Source organism: Pleurodeles waltl, chromosome 1_2, assembly GCF_031143425.1.
Source record: "Pleurodeles waltl isolate 20211129_DDA chromosome 1_2, aPleWal1.hap1.20221129, whole genome shotgun sequence".
In the NCBI taxonomy this organism is placed as follows: domain Eukaryota; kingdom Metazoa; phylum Chordata; class Amphibia; order Caudata; family Salamandridae; genus Pleurodeles; species Pleurodeles waltl.
The window spans coordinates 1,346,166,077-1,346,180,581 of NC_090437.1; the positions used below are offsets into that span (position 1 = coordinate 1,346,166,077).

Here is a 14,505-nt window from a genome sequence, read left to right on the forward strand (position 1 = left end):
CCGCCTGCAGAGGGAATCCCGAGGCTTCCCCTGACCGCGACTCTTTGAATCCTAAATCCCGACGCCTGGGAGAGACCCTGCACCCGCAGCCCCCAGGACCTGAAGGACCGGACTTTCACTGGAGAAGTGACCCCCAGGAGTCCCTCTCCCTTGCCCAAGTGGAGGTTTCCCCGAGGAACCCCCCCCTTGCCTGCCTGCAGCGCTGAAGAGATCCCGAGATCTCTCATAGACTCACATTGCGAACCCGACGCTTGTTTCTACACTGCACCCGGCCGCCCCCGCGCTGCTGAGGGTGAAATTTCTGTGTGGGCTTGTGTCCCCCCCGGTGCCCTACAAAACCCCCCTGGTCTGCCCTCCGAAGACGCGGGTACTTACCTGCAAGCAGACCGGAACCGGGGCACCCCCTTCTCTCCATTCTAGCCTATGTGTTTTGGGCACCACTTTGAACTCTGCACCTGACCGGCCCTGAGCTGCTGGTGTGGTGACTTTGGGGTTGCTCTGAACCCCCAACGGTGGGCTACCTTGGACCAAGAACTGAACCCTGTAAGTGTCCTACTTACCTGGTAAAACTAACAAAAACTTACCTCCCCCAGGAACTGTGAAAATTGCACTAAGTGTCCACTTTTAAAACAGCTATTTGTCAATAACTTGAAAAGTATACATGCAATTTTTATGATTTGAAGTTCCTAAAGTACTTACCTGCAATACCTTTCGAATGAGATATTACATGTAGAATTTGAACCTGTGGTTCTTAAAATAAACTAAGAAAAGATATTTTTCTATACAAAAACCTATTGGCTGGATTTGTCTCTGAGTGTGTGTACCTCATTTATTGTCTATGTGTATGTACAACAAATGCTTAACACTACTCCTTGGATAAGCCTACTGCTCGACCACACTACCACAAAATAGAGCATTAGTATTATCTATTTTTACCACTATTTTACCTCTAAGGGGAACCCTTGGACTCTGTGCATGCTATTCCTTACTTTGAAATAGCACATACAGAGCCAACTTCCTACAGCAGCCATTTACCACTGCACATAAGTAACCTATAAGTCACCTATACGTCTAACCTTCACCTGGTGAAGGTTGGGTGCAAAGTTACTTAGTGTTTAGGCACCCGGGCACTAGACAAGGTGCCCCCACATCGTTAAGGGCAAATTCCCCAGACTATGTGAGTGTGGGGACACCATTACACGCGTGCAGTATACATAGGTCACTACCGATGTATAGCGTCACAATGGTATCTCCGAACATGGCCATGTAACATGTCTAAGATCATGAAATTGTCGCCCCAATGCCATTCTGGCATTGGGGGGACATTTCCATGATCCCCCGGGTCTCTAGCACAGAACCCGGGTACTGCCAAACTGCCTTTCCGGGGTCTCCACTGCAGCTGTTGCTGCTGTCAACCCCTCAGACAGGTTTCTGCCCTCCTGGGGTCCAGGCAGCCCTGGCCCAGGAAGGCAGAACAAAGGATTTCCTCTGAGAGAGGGTGTAACACCCTCTCGATTTGGAAATAGGTGTGAAGGCTGGGGAGGAGTAGCCTCCCCCAGCCTCTAGAAATGCTTTGATGGGCATAGATGGTGCCCATCTATGCATAAGCCAGTCTACACCGGTTTAGGGATCCCCCAGCCCTGCTCTGGCGCGAAACTGGACAAAGGAAAGGGGAGTGCCCAGAGCTCCTCCAGTGTGTCCCAGACCTCTGCCATCTTGGAAACAGAGGTGTCTGTGGCACACTGGACTGCCCTGAGTGGCCAGTGCCAGCAGGTGACGTCAGAGGCTCCTTCTGATAGGCTCTTACCTCTCTTGGTAGCCAATCCTCCTTCCTAGGTAGCCAAACCTCCTTTTCTGGCTGTTTAGGGTCTCTGCTTTGGGGATCTCACCAGATAACGAATGCAAGAGCTCACCAGAGTTCCTCTGCATCTCCCTCTTCACCTTCTGCCAAAGGATCGACCGCTGACTGCTCAGGACCCCTGCAAAACCGCAACAAAGTAGCAAGACGACTACTAGCAACCTTGTATCGCTTCATCCTGCCGGGTTTCTCGACTGTTTCCAGGTGGTGCATGCTCTGGGGGTAGCCTGCCTCCTTTCTGCACCAGGAGCTCTGAAGGAATCTCCCGTGGGTCGACGGAATCTTCCCCCTGCAATCGCAGGCACCAAAAGTCTGCATCACTGGTCCTCTGGGTCCCCTCTCAGCACGACGAGCGTGGTCCCTGGAACTCAGCAACTCTGTCCAAGTGACTCCCACAGTCCAGTGACTCTTCAGTCCAAGTTTGGTGGAGGTAAGTCCTTGCCTCCCCACGCTAGACTGCATTGCTGGGTACCGTGTGATTTGCAGATGCTCTGTCTCCTGTGCACTCTTCCAGGATTTCCTTCGTGCACAGCCAAGCCTGGGTCCCCAACACTCTAACCTGCAATGCACAACCTTCTGAGTTGTCCTCCGGCGTCGTGGGACTCCCTTTTGTGACTTTGCGTGGACTCCGGTTCACTCTTCTTCCAAGTGCCTGTTCAGGTACTTCTGCGGGTGCTGCCTGCTTTTGTGAGGGCTCCCTGACCTGCTGGGCGCCCCCTCTCGTGGCGACATCCTGGTCCCTCCTGGGCCACAGCAGCATTCAAAAACCTCTACCGCGACCCTAGCAGCTAGCAAGGCTTGTTTGCAGTCTTTCTGCGTGGGAACACCTCTGCAAGCTTCAACGCGACGTGGGACATCCATCCGCCAAAGGAGAAGTTCCTAGTCCTCTTCTTTCTTGCAGAACTCCAAGCTTCTTCCAACAGGTGGCAGCTTCCTTGCATCCTCAGCTGGCATTTCCTGGGCTCCTGCCCACTCTCAACACTGTCACGACTATTGGACTTGGTCCCCTTGTCTTACAGGTACTCAGGTCCGGAAATCCACTGTTGTTGCATTGCTGGTGTTTGTTCTTCCTGCAGAGGGTCTTGGGGTGGGCTATTTTTCTAACCCTCACTGTTTTCTTACAGTCCCGGTGACCCTCTACAAGATCACATAGGTTTGGGGTCCATTTGTGGTTCGCATTCCACTTTTGGAGTATATGGTTTGTGTTGCCCCTATACCTATGTGCTCCTATTGCAATCTACTGTAATTTTACACTGCTTGCATTACTTTTCTTGCTATTACCTGCATAATTTTGGTCTGTGTACATATATCTTGTGTATATAACTTATCCTCATAATGAGGGTACTCACTGAGATACTTTTGGCATATTGTCATAAAAATAAAGTACCTTTATTTTTAGTACTTCTGTGTATTGTGTTTTCTTATGATATTGTGCATATGACACCAGTGGTATAGTAGGAGCTTTACATATCTCCTAGTTCAGCCTAAGCTGCTTTGCCATAGCTACCTTCTATCAGTCTAAGCTGCTAGAAACACCTCTTCTACACTAATAAGGGATAACTGGACCTGGCACAAGGTGTAAGTACTATAGTGAATCCTAGTTTGTTTTAACGGGATAACAGGAGTTAGCTTAGCCGTAGGCTTGTAAGCTCGTGCCCCAGTCACCCAGTGACTTTTAACCTACTTAGCTTGCTCTGTCTAAGTCCATTTAATTATTTATTTCCTTTAAGATGGCGGCCTTGTTTATAGTTAGGCCACTTGTTATGGGTTTTATTATCAGTGTCACTGCGCCAAGGCGTCAAGATCAAGCACGAAAGACACACATACAGTAGGTATTCACACTTAGGGATTTTCCCTCTCTATACTTTCGAGGGATTGTTGATATTAATTGCCGTCCCAAGCATGCCTGTTATCTATTGTTATGAATAACACTTATGTCAGGGGACCTTGTAGATCTGTATAAATACAACACACTTTTAGACAGATATTCAGAGGGATTCCGACCAGAGGGCATCGCCACCATCGCTGATACCGATGCTGCAGTCATCTTGAAGCTGACCCAGTCTTCGTGTCCCTGCGGAGTCTGAGATAGAGACCTCATTCCAAGGTAACGAGGGTTGGTGGCTCCTCTCATGGACACAGGTTTGGCAGATCAGGTTTAACGAACCCAGCTCTCCATGCAGGTAGGAGGTTAGACCTATTCTCCTTAGGGTATTAGGGCTTATTCCATCTTATACATATACATATATTTTTCTCATATATTGCATAATGGTGGGGGTCTTTATAACAATGACTCTCTTCTGCACAATAATATTGCTTGGTATATTCATTATCCTAATCATTGCAATTCATGCAACTTATCACAAATTGCAGTTATGTTGAATAAAAACTATTATAACTTTACTGCATCTGTGTTATTGCCTTTGTTTGTATGAGACATAATAAATCTGTGAGAAAAGGGTAATTTCCGTTTAACCACGACAACCCTGAGAGATCTTACTTTGAGTCCATGCGTAAGCGACTGCTCTGGTGAGGTACTACTAGTAAGCCGGTAAGGTTTGGACAACAGTTACAACTAGTTGTAGGAAAAACTTAGTCACCTACAAACGAAAGTACTGTCATCCTGAGACTAGCAGTCTTGCTCAGAGCAAGAGTCCAAACTACGACAGTACCTCTGGTACCCACTACAAGCCAGGCCAGCCTCCTACAGCCCCTACCCCTAATTCAGATGCATCAGTTTGAACAATTAATTTCTTGAAGTAACATGGGCTTTTTAGGACCGGTGCAGAGCACATGGCCTGTTTGAGCTCCTCAAAAGCTTTCTGACAGCTAGCTGTCCATAACACCTTCTTAGGCATTTTCTTGCTTGTGAGATCATTAAGAGGAGCAGCTATGGAGCCAGAATTCTTGATTAATATCCTGTAGTACCCTGTGAGGCCTGAAAAGGCTCTCACCTGGGTCTGAGTTGTAGGGGGAACCCAATCCATGATTGTCTGGATTTTCCCCTGTAGTGGTGCAATATGTTCTCCACCTACCAGGTGGCCCAGATAAACCACTTTCCCCTGCCCTATCTGGCACTTTGAGGCCTTGATAGTGAGGCCTGCCTTTTGCAGGGCCTCCAAAACTTTCCAAAGGTGGACCAGGTGATCATCCCAGGTTGAGCTAAAGACAGCAATATTATCAAGATATGCTGCACTGAAAGCCTCCAACCCTTGCAGGACTGTATTCACCAACCTCTGAAAAGTGGCAGGTGCAGTTTTCAAACCAAAGGGCATTACTATGAATTGGTAGTGCCCTACTATGGTAGAAAATGCAGTCTTTGGTTTAGCATCTTCTGCCAATCTAATCTGCCAATACCCTGCAGTTAGATCAAAAGTGCTAAGATACTTGTCAGAAGCCAGTGTATCAATGAGCTCATCTGCCCTGGGTATAGAGTGAGCATCAGTTTTGGTTACCTGATTGAGCCCTCTGTAATCTACACAAAACCTCATCTCCCTCTTTCCATCTTTGGTGTGAGGTTTTGGTACAAGCACCATTGGGCTAGCCCATGGGCTTTCAGAAGGTTCAATCACCCCTAAATCCAACATTTTCTGCATCTCTTGTTTGATGCAGTCTCTGACATGGTGAGGCTGCCTATAAATTTTACTTTTGATAGGCAGGCTGTCTCCAGTGTCAATTGTGTGTTCACACTAGGATGTTGTACCTGGTACAAGTGAAAAGAGGTTTGAAAATTGGCTTAGGAGATTGATGCAGTTGTCTTTCTGTTCTGCAGTCAGGCAATCTGTTAAAACTACTCCCTCCACTAAGGCATCTGCTTCAGTGGTGCAGAAGAGATCAGGGAGAGGGTCACTCTCTTCTTCCAGTCCCTCATCTGTTGCCATAAGCAGGGTGAGTTCAGCCCTGTCATAGTAGGGTTTCAGGCGGCTGACATGAATCACCCTAAGGGGACTCCTGGCAGTGCCTAGGTCTACCAAATAGGTAACCTCACCCTTCTTCTCAACAATTAGATGGGGTCCACTCCATTTGTCTTGAAGTGCTCTTGGGGCCACAGGCTCCAATGCCCACACCTTCTGTCCTGGTTGGTACAGCCTTCTGATCATGCCTTTGCTTTTGCAGCTCCTGGCTGGCCTGAAGGTTTTTACTGGCCTTTTTCATGTACTCAGCCATTCTGGATCTTAGGCCAAGTACATAGTCTACTATGTCCTGTTTAAGAGCTTTTAAAGGTTGTTCCCAACCCTCCTTCACAAGAGTAAGTGGACCTCTTACAGGGTGCCCAAAGAGGAGTTCAACGGAGCTTAAGCCCACTTCTTTCTGGGGTACCTCCCTGTAAGCAAAAAGGAGGCAAGGTAACAGGACATCCCATCTCCTCCTGAGTTTTTCAGGGAGTCCCATTATCATTCCTTTGAGAGTTTTATTAAACCTCTCAACCAGACTATCTGTTTGTGGATGGTAAGTGGTGGTGAACTTGTAGGTAACACCACACTCCTTCCGAATTGCTTTTAGGTATGCAGACATGAAGTTGCTACCTCTGTCTGACACCACCTCTTTAGGAAAACCTACCCTGGAAAAGATTCCCAGGATAGCTTTTGCCACTGCAGGAGCTGTAGTGGTCCTTAGAGGTATAGCTTCAGGATATCTTGTGACGTGGTCCACTACCACCTAGAAAAATCTATTGCCTGAAGCAGTAGGAGGGTCAAGGGGGGCAACTATGTCAACCCCTACCCTTTCAAAGGGCACCCCAACCACTGGATGTGGAATTAGAGGGGCCTTTGGAGTGCCACCAGTCTTGCCACTGGCTTCGCAGGTCACACAGGACTTACAAAAGTCTTTGGTGTCCTCTGACATATGAGGCCAGTGAACCAAGGGGACAAGTCTTTCCCATGTTTTCGTCTGGCCCAAATGCCCAGCCAAAGGAATGTCATGGGCTAGAGTGAGAAGAAACTCTCTGTACTGCACGGGAATGACCAATCTCCTGGCTGCTCCAGGTTTTGGGTCCCTTGACTCTGTGTACAAGAGGTTATCTTCCCAGTATACTCTATGAATGTCACTGACATCCCCATTTTGCTGCTTGACAGCTTGCTGTCTAAGACCCTCTAATGTGGGACAGGTTTGCTGTGCCACACTCAGCTCTTCCCTGGCAGGCCCCCCTCCACCCAAAAGCTCAGCAGTGCCTGCTGCCAGCTCCTCTGGTGTAGGTGCTGCACAGGGAGGAAATTCCTCTTCCTCAGAAGGGGAATCATCTGTAGAGGGAGGCATAATGGGTAGGGATTTACCCTTCTTACCCCTAGCTTTAGGGAGCACTTGGTCCATTGTTCCAGGATCCAAGTCACCCTGTCCTTTTTGCTTTTTGGCCTGAGCCCTGGGTAAAGCAAAAATATGCCCAGGAATGCCCAGCATTGCTGCATGGGCCTCCAACTCTACTTCTGCCCAAGCTGATGTCTCCAAACCATTCCCTAGTAGACAGTCTACAGGTAAATCTGTGGCTACCACAACTTTCTTTGGACCAGTAACCCCCCCCCAGTTGAGATTCACAACAGCCATGGGGTGGCTAAGAGTGTTGTTATGAGCGTCTGTCACTTGGTACTGCTGACCAAGTAGGTGTTGCTCAGGGTGGACCAGTTTTTCTATCACCATGGTTACACTGGCTCCTCTGTCCCTGTAGGCCTGAGCCTCAACACCCTTTATTAGGGGTAGTTGCTTCTACTTATCCATATTAAGGAGACAAGCAACCAAGTGGCAAAATCAATGCCACCATCAGAGACTAAAACAGCCTCTGTGGTCTCCCTAACAAGACCAACCCCAACTACATTGCCAAAAGTGAGCCCAGCTATACCCTTGGATTGGCTATTAGTAGTAGATTTCCCACCACCACTGCTATTACTAGGGGCACTAGAATTTGCAGCAGGGGTTGTGGTGGTGGGAGGTTTGGTGTTTTTCTTTGGGCAACTGGAATCAGTTGCCCAATGGCCTTTGACTTTACACAAATAACACCAAGGCTTTTTAGGTTGATTATTAGAAGAGGATTTGGACCCACCACCCCCAGAGGATTTTTGTGGGCCTGATGAAGACTCAGAATGCTTACTTTTGTCCCCACCCTTCTCAGAAGACTTACCATCCTTCTTCTTGCCATCCTTGTTACCCCCTGTATGAACATTTCTGTTCACCCTTGTTCTGACCCATTTGTCTGCCTTCTTTCCCAATTCTTGGGGAAAGGTCAGATCCGAGTCCACTAGGTATTGTTGCAACAAGTCAGACACAGTTGTTCAGATAATGCTCTCTCGGAGTAAGATTGTACAGGCTTTCATAGTCAGAAACTTTACTGCCATGCAACCACCCTTCCAAGGCCTTCACTGAACAGTCCACAAAATCTGTCCATTCTTGAAAAGACTCTTTTCTGGTGTCTCTGAACTTAATCCTGTATTGTTCAGTGGTTAAGCCAAATCCATCCAAGAGTGCATCTTTCAAAACTTTGTAGTCATTGGCTTCACTTTCTCTGACAGTAAGGAGCCTATCCCTACCCTTTCCAATAAAAGATAGCCACAAAATAGTAAAAATTAGTAAAAAGTTTTAGAATGGAAAAGTAAACTTTTTGGGTTAAGTGTACATACACTGAACTATTTGGTATATGATTCTCTTATGAAAAGTACAAAATGACAAAGTAGTAAAGCGGTTTCAATTACTTATCCCACCGCTGCACCACCAATGTAGGAGGCTGGCCTGGCTTATAGTGGGTACCTTGTGGTACTTACACCCTCTGCCAGGTCCAGTTATCCCTTATTAGTAGAATAGAGGTGTTTCTAGCAGCTTAGGCTGATAGAAGGTAGCTATAGCAGAGCAGCTTAGGCTGAAATAGGAGACATGCAAAGCTCCTACTATACCACTTATATCATATGCACAGTATCATAAGAAAACACAATACTCAGAGTTACTAAAAATAAAGGTACTTTATTTTTATGACAATATGCCACAAGTATCTCAGTGAGTACCCTCAGTAAGAAGGTAAGTAATATACACAAGTTATATGTACACAAACCCAAAACAGGTAAGTAAGAGAAAGAAAAGTAATGCAAACAATGTAGAATTACAATAGGATGCAATAGGCAAACATAAGTCTTGGGGCAACACAAACCATATACTCCAAAAGTGGAATGCGAATCACGAAAGATACCCCACCCCAAGACCCTGAAAAGTAGGAGTAAAGTACCCCTACTACCCCAATAGGACACAATAGTCGTGATAGGGGGGATTCTGCAAGAACCACAAACACCAGCAAAGCACTGAAGACCGATTCCTGGACCTGAGGACCTGCAAGGCAAGGGGACCAAGTCCAAGAGTCGAAATAGTGTCCGGGGGGTGGGGGGGCAGGAGCCCAGGAAACCCCGGATGAAAGTGCAAGAAGGCTGCCTCCGGGTGGAAGACGCCGAAGATTCTGCAGCAATGAAAATAGCTAGGAACTTCTCCTTTGGATGGAAGATGTCCCACGGCGTGCTGGATGTTGCAGAAGTGTTTCCACTGAGAAATACCGCAAACAAGCCTTGCTAGCTGCAAGGGTCGCGGTAGAGGTTTTTGGGTGCTGCTGGGGACCAGTAAGGACCAGGATGTCGCCCCTTGGAGGAGGAGACAGAGGGGGCGCTCAGCAACTCAGAGAGCCCCCACAGAAGCAGGCATCACCCGCAGAAGTACCAGAGCAGGCACTTAGAAGATTTGTGAAACAGAGCTGGCTCAGGGTCACAAAGGAGGGTCCCACGACGTCGGAGTCCAACTTAGAGGGTTGAGCACTGCAGGACAGAGTGCTGGGGACCCAGGCTAGGCTTTGCACAAAGGAATCCTTAGAGAAGTGCACAGAAGCCGGAGCAGCTGCAAATCACACAGTACACAGGTTTGCAGTCTAGCGTGAGGAAGCAAGGACTTACCGCCACCAAACTTGGAATGAAGGATCACTGGACTGTGAGGGTCACTTGGATATAGCTCCTGTGTTCCAGGGACCACGCTCATCAGGATGAGAGGGAACCCAGAGGACTGGTGATGCAGTCTTTTGGTGCCTGCGTTAGCAGGGGGAAGATTCCGTCGACCTACAGGAGATTTCTTCTTGGCTTCCAGTGCAGGGTGAAGGCAGACAGCCCCCAGAGCATGCACCACCAGGAAAACAGTCGAGAAGGCGGCAGGATGAGGCGCTACAATGTTGCTGGTAGTCGTCTTGCTACTTTGTTGCGGTTTTGCAGGAGTCCTGGAGCAGTCAGCGGTCGATCCTTGGTAGAAGTCGAAGAGGGAAGTGCAGAGGAACTCTGGTGAGCTCTTGCATTCGTTATCCGAAGAATACCCCAGAGAAGAGACCCTAAATAGCCAGAAAAGGAGGTTTGGCTACCAAGAAAGGAGGATTGGCTACCAAGAGAGGTAAGAGCCTATCAGAGGGGGTCTCTGACGTCACCTGCTGGTTCTGGCCACTCAGAGAAGTCCAGTGTGCCCCCAACACTTCCGCTTCCAAGATAGCAGAGGTCTGGGACACACTGGAGGAGCTCTGGGCACCTCCCCTGGGAGGTACTGGTCAGGGGAGTGGTCACTCCCCTTTCCTTTGTCCAGTTTCGCGCCAGAGCAGGGCTGGGGGATCCCTGAACCGGTGTAGACTGGCTTATGCAGAGATGGGCACCATCTGTGCCCATCAAAGCATTTCCAGAGGCTGGGGGAGGCTACTCCTCCCCAGCCCTTCACACCTATTTCCAAAGGGAGAGGGTGTAACACCCTCTCTCAGAGGAAATCCTTTGTTCTGCCTTCCTGGGCCAGGGCTGCCCAGACCCCAGGAGGGCAGAATCCTGTCTGAGGGGTTGGCAGCAGCTGCAGTGGAAACTCCGGAAAGGCAGTTTGGCAGTACCCGGGTTCTGTGCAAGAGACCCGGGGGATCATAAAATTGTCCCCCCAATACCAGAATGGTATTGGGGTGACAATTCCATGATCTTAGACATGTTACATGGCCATGTTCGGAGTTACCATTGGGACGATATACATAGGTAGTGGCCTATGTATAGTGCACGCGTGTAATGGTGTCCCCGCACTCACAAAGTCCGGGGAATTTGCCCTGAGTGATGTGGGGGCACCTTGGCTATTGCTGGGGTGCCTATACACTAAGTAACTTGGCACCCAACCTTCACCAAGGGAGGGTTAGACATATAGGTGACTTATAAGTTACTTATGTGCAGTGAAAAATGGCTGTGAAATAACGTGGACGTTATTTCACTCAGGCTGCAATGGCTGTCCTCTGTAAAAATTGGCTGAGCGCCCTATGGGTGGCAAAAGAAATGCTGTAGCCCATAGGGATCTCCTGGAACCCCAATACCCTGGGTACCTAAGTACCATGTACAAGGGAATTATATGGGTGTACCAGTGTGCCAATGAGAATTGGTAAATTTAGTCACTAGCCTGCAGTGACAAATTTAGAAAGCAGAGAGAGGATAACCACTGAGGTTCTGGTTAGCAGAGCCTCAGTGAGACAGTTAGGCATCACACAGGGAACACATACATATAGGCCACAAACATATGAGCACTGGGCCCTGGCTAGCAGGATCCCAGTGAGACAGTAAAAACACCCTGACATATACTCACAAACAGGCCAAAAGTGGGGGTAACAAGGCTAGAAAGAGGCTCCTCTCCTACAGCTAGCTTCTGATTTCCCAACAATCACATCCATTAAAGTACATTATATGATGTGCCGGGTGTGAGGGGAGCTTAGGGAGCAGGGGGAGGGAGAGGTATGTGGATTGTGAGGGGGTCTTAAAGCTCAGTATTTTGTAAAATAACCGTTTTAAAGACCCAAAACAGAAAGAAGAGTGCTTTTGTCTGTATATGTATGTACAAATCCCAACTGAAAGCTGACAGACACTTCACCATACCCGACTCAAAGCTCCTGTACCCAACTATTGGAGAATACGTTTATTCTGTGGATGTTTCACCCTAAACATCCCGCCTGAAGCTATGTCCCTGGGTTTAGCCAACAAATGGTTTAAGCTGTCTGTAGCCAAGACTGCAGGGCGATTCCTAACTGAGTCATAAGAAAGTCTCTCACCTCGATCATAGTCTTTCCTCACTTACCATGGAACTCACTCTAACCATATTCATCTGGACAGAGCCACTGAGGTACGTACCCTCCTCTGGCCAAGTAAGAAAAACACAATCTCCCTAGTTTCAGACATAAAAGCTTCCAACTGGCCCCTGTTCTTGCCAGAACTATAATCCAAATTTGCACTTTCAAATATAGATGTATGTAACATTTTAACACTTAGAACCTGTATCTCAGAGTTATCTGGGTAAGATCCCTTGACCTCCTGGTGATCCTGAAAAAATGGGTAAGGAAGGGCCACTTTTCAGATGGTTAGCCCCCACTTTTTGCATTGAACATGATGTGGTTTCGAACTGCAAGTGCCCTGAGCCCCTGTTAAACAGGTTCCCAAGGCCAGATCTCTTCCCTAAAACTGTACGATTGGCACTTCAGCCTCCCTTGTAAGTCCCTAGTAAATGCCACCCCTGGTACCTAGGGCATGGTTAATGAAGAGGCACCTCAGAGCTGAATCACCAACTGTGCCACTCTGAGAGCCCAACATCAGCCTCATGCAGACTGCCACTGCAAGTTGCATGACAAGGTGTCCCCTAAATTGCAAACTCGATATGGCACTCACCCTGGGGGCCATGTCCACTAACACTGAATGTAATATGGATGTCACCCCTCTAACGGGCCTTACACTATAATGCATGTGAGGGTATGTTTGCATGAGCAGATACACCCCTACTGTGTCTTTGGTAATTCCTAGACATAGTAAGTGTACAGGGGAGACATTGTAAATGCATGTGCTGGACACTGGTCACAGCGAGTTTCCCAGCTACAAGATAGCCACTCGGAACCCTGGGTTGTTTGGTATCAAACAACTGAGTAATACATCTACACTGATGCCAGTGCAGGATGTATTATAAAATGTACCCAGAGAGCCCCTTAGAGATCCCCCTGGAAAAGTGGGGGCTAACTATGAATAAAGAGGCCTTTTCTCACTCTCTCCTAGCTCCACTCCATGAGGACAGACACCCCAGCTCTCTCCCAGGGGCCCTCCATGAGGAGAGACCCTGCCCCTCTCCAGGACCTCTGAATGAGGGCAGACCCTCACCTCAGAGGGCAGGCTCCCTCTCTTCCAGGACTCCTGTATGAGGGTAGAGCCCTCACACTGCACCCCTCCAGGCTCCCCCTCCCCTAGGTCCCTTCTATGAGGTTAGACTCGTCTCCTTGCCCCTCTCCGGGTCCCCTCAACTGAGGCAGAGGCCACCCATGACTGGTGACCAGAACTTTAAATCCCACAACTGGGACGTTTCACAAAATGATGGTAGGATTACAATTTATATAATGAAGAAAAAAGTCACCGACCCAGAAGAGGGTGGTGCTGAGGCACTGTCCTACCCCCACAGGGGCAGGAGACACCCATCCCAGGGGTAGATACACTCTTCCAGGGACAGGAGGCACTCACCCCTCCCAGGGGCAGAAGAGACTCTGACAGGGGCAGGAGTCACTCTCCCCTCTCAGGGGCAGGAGTCACTCTCCCGGGGGCAGGAGTCACTCTCCCGGGGGCAGGAGTCACTCTCCCCTCTCAGGGGCAGGAGTCACTCTCCCAGGGGCAGGAGTCACTCTCCCGGGGGCAGGAGTCACTCTCCCCTCTCAGGGGCAGGAGTCACTCTCCCGGGGGCAGGAGTCACTCTCCCGGGGGCAGGAGTCACTCTCTCGGGGGCAGGAGTCACTCTCCCGGGGGCAGGAGTCACTCTCCCCTCTCAGGGGCAGGAGTCACTCTCTCAGGGGCAGGAGTCACTCTCCCCTCTCAGGGGCAGGAGTCACTCTCCCGGGGGCAGGAGTCACTCTCCCAGGGGCAGGAGTCACTCTCCCGGGGGCAGGAGTGCGAACCCGGAGGGGGGGTGAGTGACAGCTTCACACCGGCCGCCGCAGCGATCCTTAGATGGAGCTGTGAGAAGGATGAAGGCTGGTGCTGCCCTGCGGCGGGTCAGTGGAGGATCCCAAGGAGGAGGGATCTGCCGGGAGAGGGCAGCGGACATCGGGACTGGCCCGGCCAACCCGGGAGGTCTGGTCACTGCAGCCGGGGCCTGTGGGAGAGGAGGCCCCCCCGCGGGGACAGACCCCGGCCCCCCCCCCTGCCCCCTCACCTCTCCTCCGCCCCGCGCCGCCTGTGCTGCCTCCGCCGCCGCTGACCCGGAAGTACATCCGCGGAGGCCCGGGGGCGGGGCAGAGGGATCACAGGGGGAGAGCAGGACCCTCCCCCGGAGATACACCCCCCCCCCCCGAGCAAAGGCACTGCTCTACCCCCCCCCATGGGGGCCATGAGATACACCCCCCCCCCGAGCAGAGGACCCCCCAAGGGGCAGGAGAGACCCCCCCAGGGGCAGAGGACCCCCCCCAAGGGGCAGGAGAGACCCCCCCAGGGGCAGAGGACCCCCCCCAAGGGGCAGGAGAGACCCCCCCTCAGGAGCAGAGGACCCCCCCCAAGGGGCAGGAGAACCCCCCCCAAGGGGCAGGAGAACCCCCCCCCCCCCGGAGCACAGGCACTGCTCTACCTCCCAGGGGCAGGAGAGACCCCACCCCGGGGGCAGCATACTCACCCCCCCGG

The 14,505-nt window shown here is 50.2% G+C and overlaps 1 protein-coding gene across 1 annotated transcript in view; it reads right to left on the bottom strand.

The window, feature by feature from the left end:
• Nucleotides 1-14,106, bottom strand: part of LOC138252602 (zinc finger and SCAN domain-containing protein 30-like) — a 92,777-nt gene extending 78,671 nt beyond the window's left edge. The window contains exon 1 of the mRNA XM_069205752.1: nucleotides 14,045-14,106. The gene's annotated coding sequence lies outside the window, so the exon portion shown is untranslated. The remainder of the gene's footprint in view (nucleotides 1-14,044) is intronic.
• Between the last annotated feature and the right edge of the window lie 399 nt (nucleotides 14,107-14,505).